Genomic DNA, 13513 nt, shown 5'->3' on the forward strand with positions numbered 1-13513 from the left:
CAACTTTACAGAAGCCCAAGTCTTTGGGAGGATTTCTATTATTACTACTACTTTATCAGTGTGGTGGAAAAAAATGGAAACTAACATTTTTTTTTTTTTTTATCTCACCTCCTCAACATCCAGTTTGACTCCATCATGGAACAACAACAAGTTCACTATCAACTAAAAATCTTTACAAAAGAAATACAATGTTCTATATAACACATGCTACCAATAATTAAAGGAAGCTATAAAAATATACCTTTGTGAATTTTAATCATGAAGTCTTTGAAAAAAGATCTTTTAACAAATAACTATCACGAATATATATGCTAGCTCAAGGATAATTTCTCTACCAACAAATAAATGGAATAATGATCTTTATTCTGAATAAACTGATCTATACCTTTTAGAACTTAACAAATATATTTTTGTCATATCTCATCTCATATCTGCATTCCAGAATACAGTTGCTATTTCACTCAAAGTAAATTGTTTCAGATGGGCCGTGTTAACACTAATTCTGTAACTCGTGTGAACAGGCAGACAGATGAAGAAAAAGATGAATAAAGTTCCAAAATAAGGTTTAATATAATCTAAACAGGTCGAGGTACATACACATATAACCGAAACGAGACCGGACAAAGACACAACGACTGAACTGAAATTATATACACAGACGATTAACTCAAATGACAGACAGCTGTGATGATTAGTGCAGTGTCCATGGTGACTGATTGTGGCGGGAAAACAGAACAAAGGAGCACATGTGACTGATGAAAACAAACAAACTGAAAGTCCATGTGGTGTCAGGGTGTGACAAATACATGTACATACTGTCAAAATAGTTAAGATGATTATATTCACTCCTTCCGGAACTGTACATACATAAAGAAACTCTGATCAGAAGTCATATATAAACTTGAAGTGCTTTAAGTCCCCTTCAGTATTTTTTTTAGGAAATCTTTCCCCCATTAAAGCTTCAAAAGAAACAAAAACATTTATGTTTACCTCCTCTATATTAGCTAAAAAAGTAATACATAGGATAGAATAAAAATGTCTATTACCCAATGGTTCAATCTATTGACAAACACATTAACACTTGACAAAATGACTTAGAAACAAAATGACTGCTTCTGAAATTATATTATTTGTGTTCCAATACTCATGCACGAGTTTTGGGAGGCGTTCCCTCGAAAGGATGGGGGTTGTTCTTACACATGCACTCATTTAAAAAACTCAGTAACAGTCTTTGGTTTCTCTGTCGACGAAAAGATCCTCTTTAGCACCTTTAAGTCGGGTACGCACTCGTGACCTTAAAGAGTCTGTCATGTGCTTCATATACAGAACCCTTTATAGGATTATTTACAGACTTAGATTTAATTAATTATTTGTGTACTTTATCAATAAAAAATAAAATTGAAATAAAACCTTCAGGACAATCATTTAGGACATTTCTCGTTAGAACTTTTTTGGCACAAAGAGTTCTCTTTAAAATTGAGACAGTTTTATTTCTTTCTATTTATTTATTTCTATATAGGACATGGGTCCTATAATCGAACCTTGTTGTACCTTTTTTATACACAGGAAACAGGAAATAAACATGGAAAATTAAAACTGATCTCCAAAAGGAAATGAAAAACTTCAACATAAGAGTCTCTGAATAGAAATAACCATAACTGTGATTGAAATTAGCTTGCAGTAACTGTTGATCTGACTTACTGTGAGGTCGATCATAATCTGAACTTGTGCAAACCAACAGAACAACACCAACTGTAAGTGAATCTGGTCAACATTATTATGTGCACGTCTTCAAAACGATTCAGAATGATTTAATTCGTAATCACTCTTTATTTACCTCTATAGTTATGATTTTTTTTTTACCAAATGTACCTATATCTGCCAGTTTTAAACGAATTTAAAAAAAAAAAAAAAACTGCGATGCAGCATTAGCTACTGCTTCCTTGATGCGCAACTCGTACACAGCTACAGCCTACTTACAGCCGAGATGTTTTTACACGGAAATGTTTTATAAACACTACAGTCATTGCTTTAGTTTGATTGTATATCTGATATATATCATTACGTGTCTAGCATGAAAATGTACATATTTTTGTTGTTAATCAAAGATTACCTGCACTGTGCGCCATTTTATGCTCAACACATTTTTTTAATGCAAAAAATATACAAAGATTTTATGCTCAACACATTCACGAAACCGAAAGTAAAACGCTGACGTCACGATGACGCGAACGCGAAACACGGACAATGAACAGATCTTTTGCTGTTTATTTACAATCCGAATCACGTTACTTCGTTTAAAAATATCATATTAAAAGACAAATGAATTTATGTCTTGTTTAGAGAAGAAATTTTGAAATAAGAAGCATAAATACATTAGGGCCTATCTTACCTTACAGATGCCTATCATATATTTATTTCTACTATTTCTAAGCACCAGCACACCAAAACAAATTACCTGTACGTGTAAACCCACATTACTTGGCATATTAAAAAAGTACTTATTACTACATATTTACATAACACACTTCTTACAGGAAATCTATATTAATTTTTTAATAGACAAAACTGAGTGTTGATGTATGTCATGTATAATGAAAATAAACAGAAAAATGCTGTTAATGTATACCTGTTAAATATGCAGTAAAGCATGAAAGGTAGAACTAAAAACACTTAAATAAATACTAAGTTTCACATTTTTTTTGTGAAACACTCAATATTTAACACAAAGTGTAAGATGTGACAGATTTCTCCAGAAAATGTCCATATTTTTTATTCCAGCAGCACTGAGAAATTCTTCCTCACAAACCTGCTTTTAGTTTCATGATAACACGAGATCCCTCATTCAGCTCTTCTACACTGTTTTATCTCTCTCACTGTGTTTGTTATTTATAACACAATGAATGAGTATATGAACTAAATACAGAAAGATGATGAGAAAGATGATGTATTTCACTGCACTGCAAATTCCAATGTTATTATATCTGCAATTATAGCTTGTTGTCTTCCTCATGTCTTGTAATAAACATACTCACTGTAATGCCGATCTTCAGACACATAAACCGTCTTTACTGGAGTTAAACTCTTCTGAACAATCACAGATTCATAAACTCTTCAGATGTTATCGGCTCCGTCCACCAGAAGAAAGAGCTCAGAAAGAACATTTACTGAATACAAGAGATGGTTTAAATCACATGAAAATGTTGTATTTCTGCAAAATATCAGAGAACAGTCTTTGTGTGTGTGTGTGTGTGTGTGTGTGTGTGATGACCATAATGATGGCTTGATATTTACCTGTACACACATGAATAAACAGAAGACATCAGTGTGGAGGACACATCAAAACCTCAAGAACCCAGGCCTGTGTTTATGTGTGTTCACACTGAGAGAGTTAATTTAACATTGAAACAGTGTTGAAGTTAATGAGAAAATGAAGTGATGGTTGAACTTTAATGATGAACCCGTGAAAACTAAATTAGGATTCTTGTAAACCAAGACCAACATTATGTGAAGAGATCAAACATGATTGACCTCAGGAACAGACCATGACATGTTTTAAACCCTTTCTGAATTAACAGAAACACTGTGATGTTTATAATAATAACATTTCAATCTATTTTCAGTTGTTTTACAAGAGCTGCTTTATTAAACTTTATCAATATTCATCAAACAGTTGGATGACGTTTTCAGCTTCAGCTCATCATAGATTTGTACATATATAAGAGTTTGTCTATGTATTTATTGTGTCTTTGACTGTAACAGTCAAATCTCTTCTTCTTGTAGATTCTTTGTAACAGTAAAATATATAAGCACATATTGTCAGTGAGGCTAAATGAACAATCACTGTTATGAAAGGCCCTCAGTCACCCTGTTAGATACATTTATTATGTACACCTTATAATAATAAAAGGTCATTTGTTAAAAATATATCCAAAAAAAAAAAAGATATGATAAAAAATAAACAGTACATTAATATTCATAAAGTGAATAAATGATGTGATGAATGAGGAAAACTGAAGATGAGAGTAGATATATGAGTGAGAGCTGATGATTTTCCTCGATCATCCGTCTGATCTCCTGAAATGATCAAAATCACACATTAAATCATCTTCACCTCGTCTGCTCCAGACGGCTGCAGTGATCAATAAACCATAACTCACGTCTCGAGATTCACGTCTCACGCCACTATCGATGACTGAACTGAGCTTTCAGATACACTGGGAGACGCTGCAACAAAAAATAAACTATTAAAAAGCCATTCCAACATTTCTTCTGGATTTGCAGATATCTTATTCATACAATGTTTACAATTGTATAATACTATAATCTATATTTACTTCATTTTAGAAATTATTCTACATTACCAAAACATTTTAAGTTTAAATATATAAATGTAACACATTATTCTGTAAAGAAAGCTCAACCGCCTCTGATACTGTTACACCAAACACAGATTACAGGATACTCACGTTTAGCAGGAACATATCCTGAAAAACAATCAAAATGGAATCCAAGTTCAATAATCAAGAAAAATAGTCTTGAAAAATGAAATGTCACCAACATTTTAATTCTCAAAAGGCTTTAGTTATGAATTTCTGTTGTTAATAAACCAGTTTTACATAAATTGTTGCTTTAAAGTCAAATCATCTTCATTTATTGGTACACATATTGTTTCAAAGCAGCTTCACAGAGACAAAAGGAAAATTCTTATCAAGCTAAAGTTGGTTTTTAAATTGAATCACTTCCATTGTAAAAATGATTAATTATTACTTTAGGGGCTGTTTAAATGACACATTTCCTACTGAAAACCAAATACTTTTGATGCATGCTGTTCATTTACATGGTTAGTCTATTGGCTTATATCTTAATTTGTGCTCTGAAGATGAACGAAGGTCTTACGGGTGTGGAACGACATGAGGGTGAGTAATTAATGAATTTTTATATTTGGGTGAACTAACCCTTTAAGGGACATTTATGTAGGAGATGATGAATGAACAATTGAAACAGAAACTGGTTCTGACCTACTGATTCAAATAATACTACGTAATATCACTATCAGTACAAAGATAATAATCATGAAGCATTACTGTTTCTCACCTGACTTCAATTTCCTTTGATATACAAAATACCAGACGACAGCAATGATGAGCGACAGCGACAGAATCACCGCCACAGGAACAACAATAGTCACGTCAACTGGAGCAGCTGTTTCTGTTTATAGAAAACATACATCAGATTGCTGAAAGAAGATCTGAAGACACAAAAAATAATTATACAATACAATACTTATTTATAAAGCACATTTAAAAACAACCAAGGTTGACCAAAGTGCTGAACAGGAAAATGAATAAATAAATAATAAGAAAAAATAAGACTACCAAATGTAAGGAACACACAGCAGTAATAAAACAATCACACCATGATCAAGAAGTATTGAAAGACAAAGAGAATAAACATGACTTTATAGCAGATTTAAAGGTGGAAACAGAGGGAGCAAATCTAGAAGGAGTGTACGGATGAAGCAGGTTAGTCAGGTACGAGGGGTTGAATTCATTGAGGGCTTCATAAACAAATAGTAGAAATTAAAATCAATGCTATATTTAACAGTAGCCAGTGCAGTGCGGAAACAACAGGAGTTACGAGCTCATACTTGTGTCTGTATTGTGACGCAGCGGTTCATCTTCTGGTCTCTCTGACAGTGGTTTGAGAAACATTCATTGGCTTCTACTAAAAGTCTCTTACCATTATTAGTCCTGATTTCCTTCTCTGTCAGAGTCTTTCTGAAGGTTTTGCTCTGGTGTTCAACCACACAGCTGAACTCATTCTTCCTCCACTCATCAGCTTCAGTCTGGAGGGTCACAGTCTTCTGGAAGGTGCCGTCCCCATTGGGAAGAAGTTTCCCAACCTTCACATTCTTATAAAGCTCTTGTCCGTTTCTCATCCAGGTGACTGTAATATCACTGGGATAAAAGTGTGTGACGTGACAACACTGGAGAGGAGGAGTTCGTCTGTAACAGAGACACCTGAGGAGAGACTGAGAGAGACAGAGAGACCCTGTAAAGTTATTTCAAGACTTTTTGTATATCCAGATTGGTCTTACTAGTCTGGACAGAAAAAAAAAATCTTATTTGATCACTAGTGCTGACAGAAAAGATCTGATTTGAGGAAAAATCCAGTTTTGCCTGCAGTCTGAACACAACCTAAGTAACTTTTATTTTACCATCATATCAAACATTTTGCCAGGTGTAGGAGTAAATCGTGACATAATTTGATAACTGATAAGCGCTGCCATTTCTGTTTTGTATTAAAAAAATAATAATTAAAAGCACCAAAACCAAAACCCCACTCTGCCCAAAAGACAGTGCAGTGAGAACAAATGCATCGTGGACCGGCTCAACTCAATCACGCGACCACTAAATAGATGCAGCGAGAAGCGTTCGAGTTTGGCACAGAGGATACGATCCACAATTGTCTTGTGATTATCAGGGATTTAAACTAAAGACAGATGAAACCGTGCTGACATTCTCAACAAAACTGACGTGGAAAGCAAGAGAAACACTGAGCCACAACAATCCAGCTGGAATAGGGTACTACTTAATCCTCAAATCATTCAAATTTACCATGGATTTACTGTAGTAACACTAACTGAAACTCTGGTGTTGTGGCAGAAATGTGAGGTATTTATATCGGATTTTAATATGTTATTAATGTAGATGTAGTAAATGAGTAATGAAATATACACAAAATAATTACATTCATTGTTTCTAAACTTTGGGATGGCTGTCCTGCAGGAAAGTCCATTGATCATCAAGCTTCAGTCTCTGCACCGTCCTTCATATAGTCAAGATTTCTACTTCCTGCAACAGCAAAGAACCCCAATAACAAGATTGGAGCACCTCCATGTTGGACCATGGAGATGGTGTTCTTCGGCTCATAAGCTTTGCCTTTTTTGCACAAGACGTACCACTGATCCATGGGTAAAAAAGTTCAAGTTTGGTCACATTCCTCCATAAAACATTCTTCCACAACTCCACAGGTATATCCACATTAATTGAAGCATATTCAAGTCAGTGTAATGCCTTCGGTGCAGAGACTGAAGCTTGATGATCAGTGGACTTTCCTGCAGGACAGATGTCCCAAAGTTTACATCCAAATCAAAGCTTGGTTCAGGGATCAGCCGTAGAATGTTCTTGAGTGGCCTGTCTTCAGTCTACAGTCTGTCTACAGCATTCAGATTGAAATCTCATTGAAAATATTTGGTGGAATTTGTAGAAAGCAGAGGTAACATGGAAACTAAAGTCTATCAGTGATCTGGAAGCTTTTTCAAGCGAGGAATGGGCCAAGATTGCAGTAGAGAGGTGACAGAAGCTTCTAAACACTTACAGGCAGCGTTTATTGGAGGTTATGAAGAATAAAAGATTCTGCACAAAATTTGACTTTTGGGGGTTGAATAATTTTGAACATGCATCTTTTCCCATTTTTCATCAACTTCAAATTCTCGGAATCACTTAAATGTGTATTAATAAACTTTGTTCACTGATGCCTATGAATTGTTTTCATACCATCTCAGCAGCACAATGTCTTGCAGTTTCAACTGTAAAAATGACTCACGTTTGTTTTTATGCACTAACTGATAATAATCATGTACCTGTTTTCTCCAGGCTGCTCTTCCCAAGCGTCAGGAGCTCCTTCAAAGTCTCAATACAATCCATTTTAAGGTAGTTTTTCCAGTGCAAAAGACGGATGGTTTCATTGTTACACCTCTCTTGAGTCCTGAATCCTTGCTTCATTGGAGATATCCATTCATCCCTCTTCAAATCCAGAAACAGGAAATCCTCTCCATCATATCCATACTGACGGAACGCACTTGTTTTCCCAGTTTCATCGTTCCATTCACAGCCGTAGGTTATCTGGTATGTGTGCTCACCTGAGGAGACGATATGAATGATATGAACAACATACACTCTACGCAAACAAACAAGTGTGATATTGTGTTTATGCAAAAGAAGGCACAAGTGTGTAAATAAACAAGAAAAAAACAAAACAATGGATAGTCTTTAAAACCCTCTTTTGAGGAACTACTTCCTTCCACCACGGATTCAGATCTCAAGTTGACAGTTTAACCAACCCGATCTCACGGCAATTCGTACGTATTTTACGAGGTGGCTAATTCGTATGAATTCATACGACCTCACTCGTACTAATTCATACGTTTTTTGCTAAATCGTATGTATTTTACGAGTTGACAAATTCGTATGAATTCATACGAATGACCTACCCCAAACCCCGCCCCTAAACCTAACCGTTACTGGGGTTTAGACAAATCGTACGAATTCGCACGAGTGAGGTCGTATGAATTTATACGAAATAGCCACCTCGTAGAATAAGTACGAATTGGTCGTGAGATAGCGTTGGTTTAACAGTTGAGCCCAAACCTTCATTACTAATTCTCAAATGTCATTTCAGAACTAGTAACGAAGGAACATTGAGTCGTTGAGGCAAACAGCCAATCACACGGAACATGGAAAAGCATCAGTTTGATTGACTTCGTTTGATTGATGATGAGATTGTTATGAAAAAATATCATGAACTGAAACACATTTATGAGGCAGGAATAAACACTGCTGCAGTTTGAAGTAAGAGATGCAGGGGGAGTGGCTTTATTGTGTCAGATGTATGTCACTTCGCTCAGAGCTTATTGGTCCAGTTTTGGTTTGCGATCTCTAACCCAGAATTAAACCCACCATACCACCAAACCTCCCTAACATTACCCGACTCACATGCCAGAGACCCGGGTTTGAGTCCCGCTTAGAGTGGGCAGTTCGAACAGCTCTAAAAGAAACTTACAATCGTTATCTGAGTGGAAAGGCGACATCCACATATTTTATCCACACGTGTAAATGTAACATTTTATTCAACAGCATGCGCTAAATTCCTGATTTTTCATTTTATTATTCATTCTGGGTCATGTTATCAGAATCCAGATATTATGTGTGAATGTACTTGTGATAGTGTGTCCAGCGTACCTGCTGACTCTGTCCAGATGGTGTTTAAAATCCAGTGATGTTGTTCAATCAATAAATGTGTCTGTTTCTTCCAGTAATCTGATTCTTCAATCTCTCTCACCCATTCTGTTTTTGGTGAAGCTTTCTTTGTGTTGACGTTAAAGTACATGAACTGAACGTCATCAACCAGACCAGTTGCAGTGAACGTCTTGTCTCCAGACACAGAAGTGTAGAAATATTTTAGAGAGTGTTTTTCTGTGGACAGAAATCAGCCATATTAAATGGGTCACAATTAGCTTATATATTCAATTAATATTCTATTCATTTTTATCCATTTGCATGCGTTTTTAAGCATTGTGGTTTAAAACAAGTGATTTTTGAATCACAGTCTGCAGAGACAGACAATATATCTCCATATTTCTGAATGCTGTCTGAGAGATGCAAACACATCCACTGCTCAGAGTGTGTGAGTTTAGAACAAAGTTATATTTGCCCATTTATTGGCCTTGAACAGTTTAATATACTTATTGTATGTGTCAAAATGACCATTTTTTTAAGTATCCGAAATCGCTGTGTCTGAAATTGCCCCCTTTACCCTTGAATAGGGCACTATTTTAGGGAACAGCCATTTCTAGTGGTGTCCCAAACCATGGCCCTGTCCCAAATGGCACACTTCTTTGCATTTTTGGGCTTATGGGCTTACAATAGCTGCCACGTGCCCGTGTCCGTTACATCCACGAGATCGTAGGGTGTCCCGTGTGTCAATTTTAGGCTTTTTTTGAAATTATGAAATAATTATGAAGTTTCTATGGTGTCAAAAATGTTGATATAAAATCCTTATGGCATTGTTAAATGTATGTTATGATAAGACTTCAATATTTCAGTAAAATGTCATACTTGGAACTGTTAATTATCTTGATGTGGCCAACTTTTGTTTTTATTTGAAGTTGCTTGTGTAATTTTTTATTCCAAACACAGCTTGTATAACACTATTACTATTTTGCCAACGAATGCAGCTTTTCTATCATAACCAACATAAAAGTTTTTTTTTGTGTTTGTGTGTGTGTGTAGGTGTGCGTACTTATTCCACACACAAGATATTCTGAGACATATTTTTTGTTGTTTTGCGTTTTTAAACAACATGGTAATTTTTGACCAAATAGATTCAAGGAGAACGGTAAATGACTGATTCTTCTTCTGCATTATAGGAGAAGCACAAACAAGGTTCACTCTCAAAGACCCTGCCCAGTTATTTATGATTTACATGTCAATATCTGTCACAGCGAGCATGTAGCATTTCCAAAAGATAAAAGTGTGACGCTGAAAGAACAAATAACCAAGAACCTTTACTAAACCCAGAGAGATATACAGCCACAACACATAGCCTACCTTTAACTTTCACCAGCAGTGTTTTTGAGAAAGAGAGAGAGAGAGAGAGAGAGAGAGAGAGAGAGAGAGAGAGAAAAGAAGTTGGCAGCATTTTTGAGAGGCATTCTTTAAAATCAACGCCTGAACACTGTTGGGGAATCTACTCTGAAACTGGTTTGACAAGCTACTCTTTAAACTAGTTAGGCTACATTCAACCACCCTTCTGAAAAAATAGTAAGGTTTAAAGAAAGCTAACTATCAAAACGTAGGCCTAGTTATCTCCATCGAAACTATTTTTTACAATGACATTGTATATTACAAATAACTGAATAATTGTTCATTTTTGATAAATTGTTTTAAGTAAAACTGTGTGGTTAAAATACCGTAATGCAACACAATGGTGATTTTATTTAGTAAACTATCCAAAGATACACACAAAACTCCCATATCTCAGACTGTCAATGTGCAAAACTGCTACAAATTTAATTTTGTTCAGCATTTTAATTTGTCTGACATGTTGACAGGTTATTTAACAACTGTGTTTACAAAAGTGAAAGTAAAATTAACAGCAGACGACTAATATGGGTCTTTATTGCTTAAATACACAATATGTCACATAAATATGATATTTGTCACAGTAGCCTAAATAAAAAGTTGTTTTAATGATAAAAGTTACAACGTTAAAGATAGATGCAAATAGATAAAAACAGTAGATCGTCTTGCCAAACCGGAAGTGCCGAGCGTTAATTTTTAATCGTCAAAACTAAAATGAATCTAAACAAAATAAACAACTCACCGGCAAATGCGAGAGAAATCCCAACGAGCAGTAGAATCACAGAGGATCGCATGTCTGTCTTAACATGTCGGCAACAGTCTTATTTTTAAATCATCTTTCTAGAAAGCCAGTTGAAGCGGGTGTCTTTTCCTTTTAACGCACCTGTCTGAACGCACCTGAACTAAAGAAGCCCCGCCCACTCGATCATCGAGTCATCAGTCACTATGCGAAACTACTGGATTGTGTTATTATTCTGTTAAAGGGGACTGAAGCCATCATCAAGTCGTGTACAGATTACGGAGCTAATCGCATTTTTTCTGGGGTCTGCAAGACTATTACCCCTTTGAAGTCGCTGCCTGAATTTGGTACAACACCTAATCGCAAGAAAAAGTTCGGGTACGATACAAGCGAGCACTGGTCAGAAATGTAACTTCACAGATGCTGTACAGGTGTAATAACGTTCACGTGATCAGACTGATGAAGCCTCTGTATGAATGAAACGCGTCTCACCTGTTTGAATGGAGATTTGGCGCCATCTGCTGGACACACAACAAACATCAACACTGGATAGTATTCTGAAATACTGTATAATAAAGTGTGAAATGTCTTAAGTTGGATTGATGACAGATTTAACTATTCATTACATGTCTAGCTCTGCTTGAGATCACAGTGAGCTGCTTCACTACACAGACAGCACAAGAGCAGAAGATCTGCTGCGTTAAGATGAGAAACAGCATCTGTGATCCACTGACACCTTCATCTGTACAGAGACTCTCACTAAACACATCACAACACTCGCTGAACAAACTATAATCATCAGTCAGCTTTATTTCTACAGCGCTTCAAAGATTCAAAGCAGATTCACTGTAATAAACAGGACAATAACAGTGATAACCTCACAAAGAATCAAAAGTTTGTACTATTTTATGTTTATTTTGATAAATAAACAAAATTGATTTTTGTTCAATAAATATATTGTCATTAAAATAGGCCTATGTTAATATAAAAATATATTTTAAAAATACATTATTTTTTAAAAGTAATCATTCTTTAAGCATTAAAGGTGATCCAATAATATTAATATAGATTTACAGTAGTAACAATAAATGATATTTTATTGTGATATGATTAATATCATATTTTAAAATATGATTGTTTCATTACAAATAAGGGTATATCTCTAAGTTGGATACTCAATATGATAAATGATATTTGCTATGTGAATCTAACCATTTACCCAGCTATTCATTATCATGTTAATTATTGTGCCTTTTGCTCCAACAGCAGCGGTGCTTTTTACCCCAAATACCATACTTTTACATATTCTTCATTAATGAAAAACTGCTGCTTTAATTACCTTGAACAAAACTGAAAATCATTAAGAAGACTTTTGTCTGAAAATACAAACATTAATTTAATGGATTCTCATTTGCTACTTAAATCAACAACATTTTTTAAAAAACATCAAATATTAAATTAACTATACCTGCCCGTGATCATGTCAAAGATTAGACAAATATGCATGTTCGTTCGAAAAGCGATATTTAGGAAACTTCTGCAGCAAGTTTTGTGTTTTGTGCCATCTAGTGGTTTAGAGAAAAATAAAATCAAAGGTGCCTTTTGTCCCGTTGTACCCTACTGCCTGACTGCATTGTGCCAAGTGTAAAGTTTGGTGTGGGGTTGTTTTCAGGGGTTGGGCTTGAACCCTTAATTCCAGTGAAAGGAACTCTTAATGCTTCAGCATACCAAGACATTTTGGACAATTTCATGCTCCCAACTTTGTGGGAACAGTTTGGGGATGGTCCCTTCCTGTTACAACATGACTGCACCAGTGCACAAAGCAAGGTCCATAAAGACTATGGAGGAACATGACTGGCCTGCACAGAGTCCTGACCTCATCCTGATAGAAGACCTTTGGGATGAATTAGAGCGGAGACTGTGAGCCAGACCTTCTCGCCAACATCACTGCCTGACCTCACAAATGAGCTTCTAGAAGAATATGAAGAAAAGAAAACTAAAAAATGGAAAGAGATTATGAACGACTGGTGCGAGAGAGAAAAAAAGAGTGTGAGAGAAGAAAACGAGAAGATGAAATAAGAGAAGAAGAGAGAAACAGATGGAAGAAAAGAATTGAAGATCTGAAATGAGAGTGAGAAGAGAAAAAGAGAAGAGAAAAAGAGGAGAGGGAGAGAAAAGAAAGAGAAGAGAAAGAGAATAATGAAATGAAACATGAAGATGAAGTCAGAAAACAAGCATCGACAGAAAGAAAACTGCAGCATGTTCTGGAGCTCACAGAGATGATGAAAGAGTGTCAACATGAAAAACTGAAAAATAACCAGACTGTGTCATTCACTGATACTGCTGA

General features: G+C 35.5%; 1 protein-coding gene and 1 pseudogene across 1 annotated transcript in view; one reads left to right on the forward strand and one right to left on the reverse strand.

The window, feature by feature from the left end:
• LOC137017073 (zinc finger protein 502-like) overlaps positions 1–13513 on the forward strand; it is a 634288-nt gene that overhangs the window by 355861 nt on the left and 264914 nt on the right. The gene's annotated exons all lie outside the window — the stretch shown is intronic.
• LOC137017109 (DLA class I histocompatibility antigen, A9/A9 alpha chain-like) lies at positions 3647–11299 on the reverse strand (annotated as a pseudogene).

The sequence above is a fragment of the Chanodichthys erythropterus genome, chromosome 3 (assembly GCF_024489055.1).
Source record: "Chanodichthys erythropterus isolate Z2021 chromosome 3, ASM2448905v1, whole genome shotgun sequence".
Lineage (NCBI taxonomy): Eukaryota > Metazoa > Chordata > Actinopteri > Cypriniformes > Xenocyprididae > Chanodichthys > Chanodichthys erythropterus.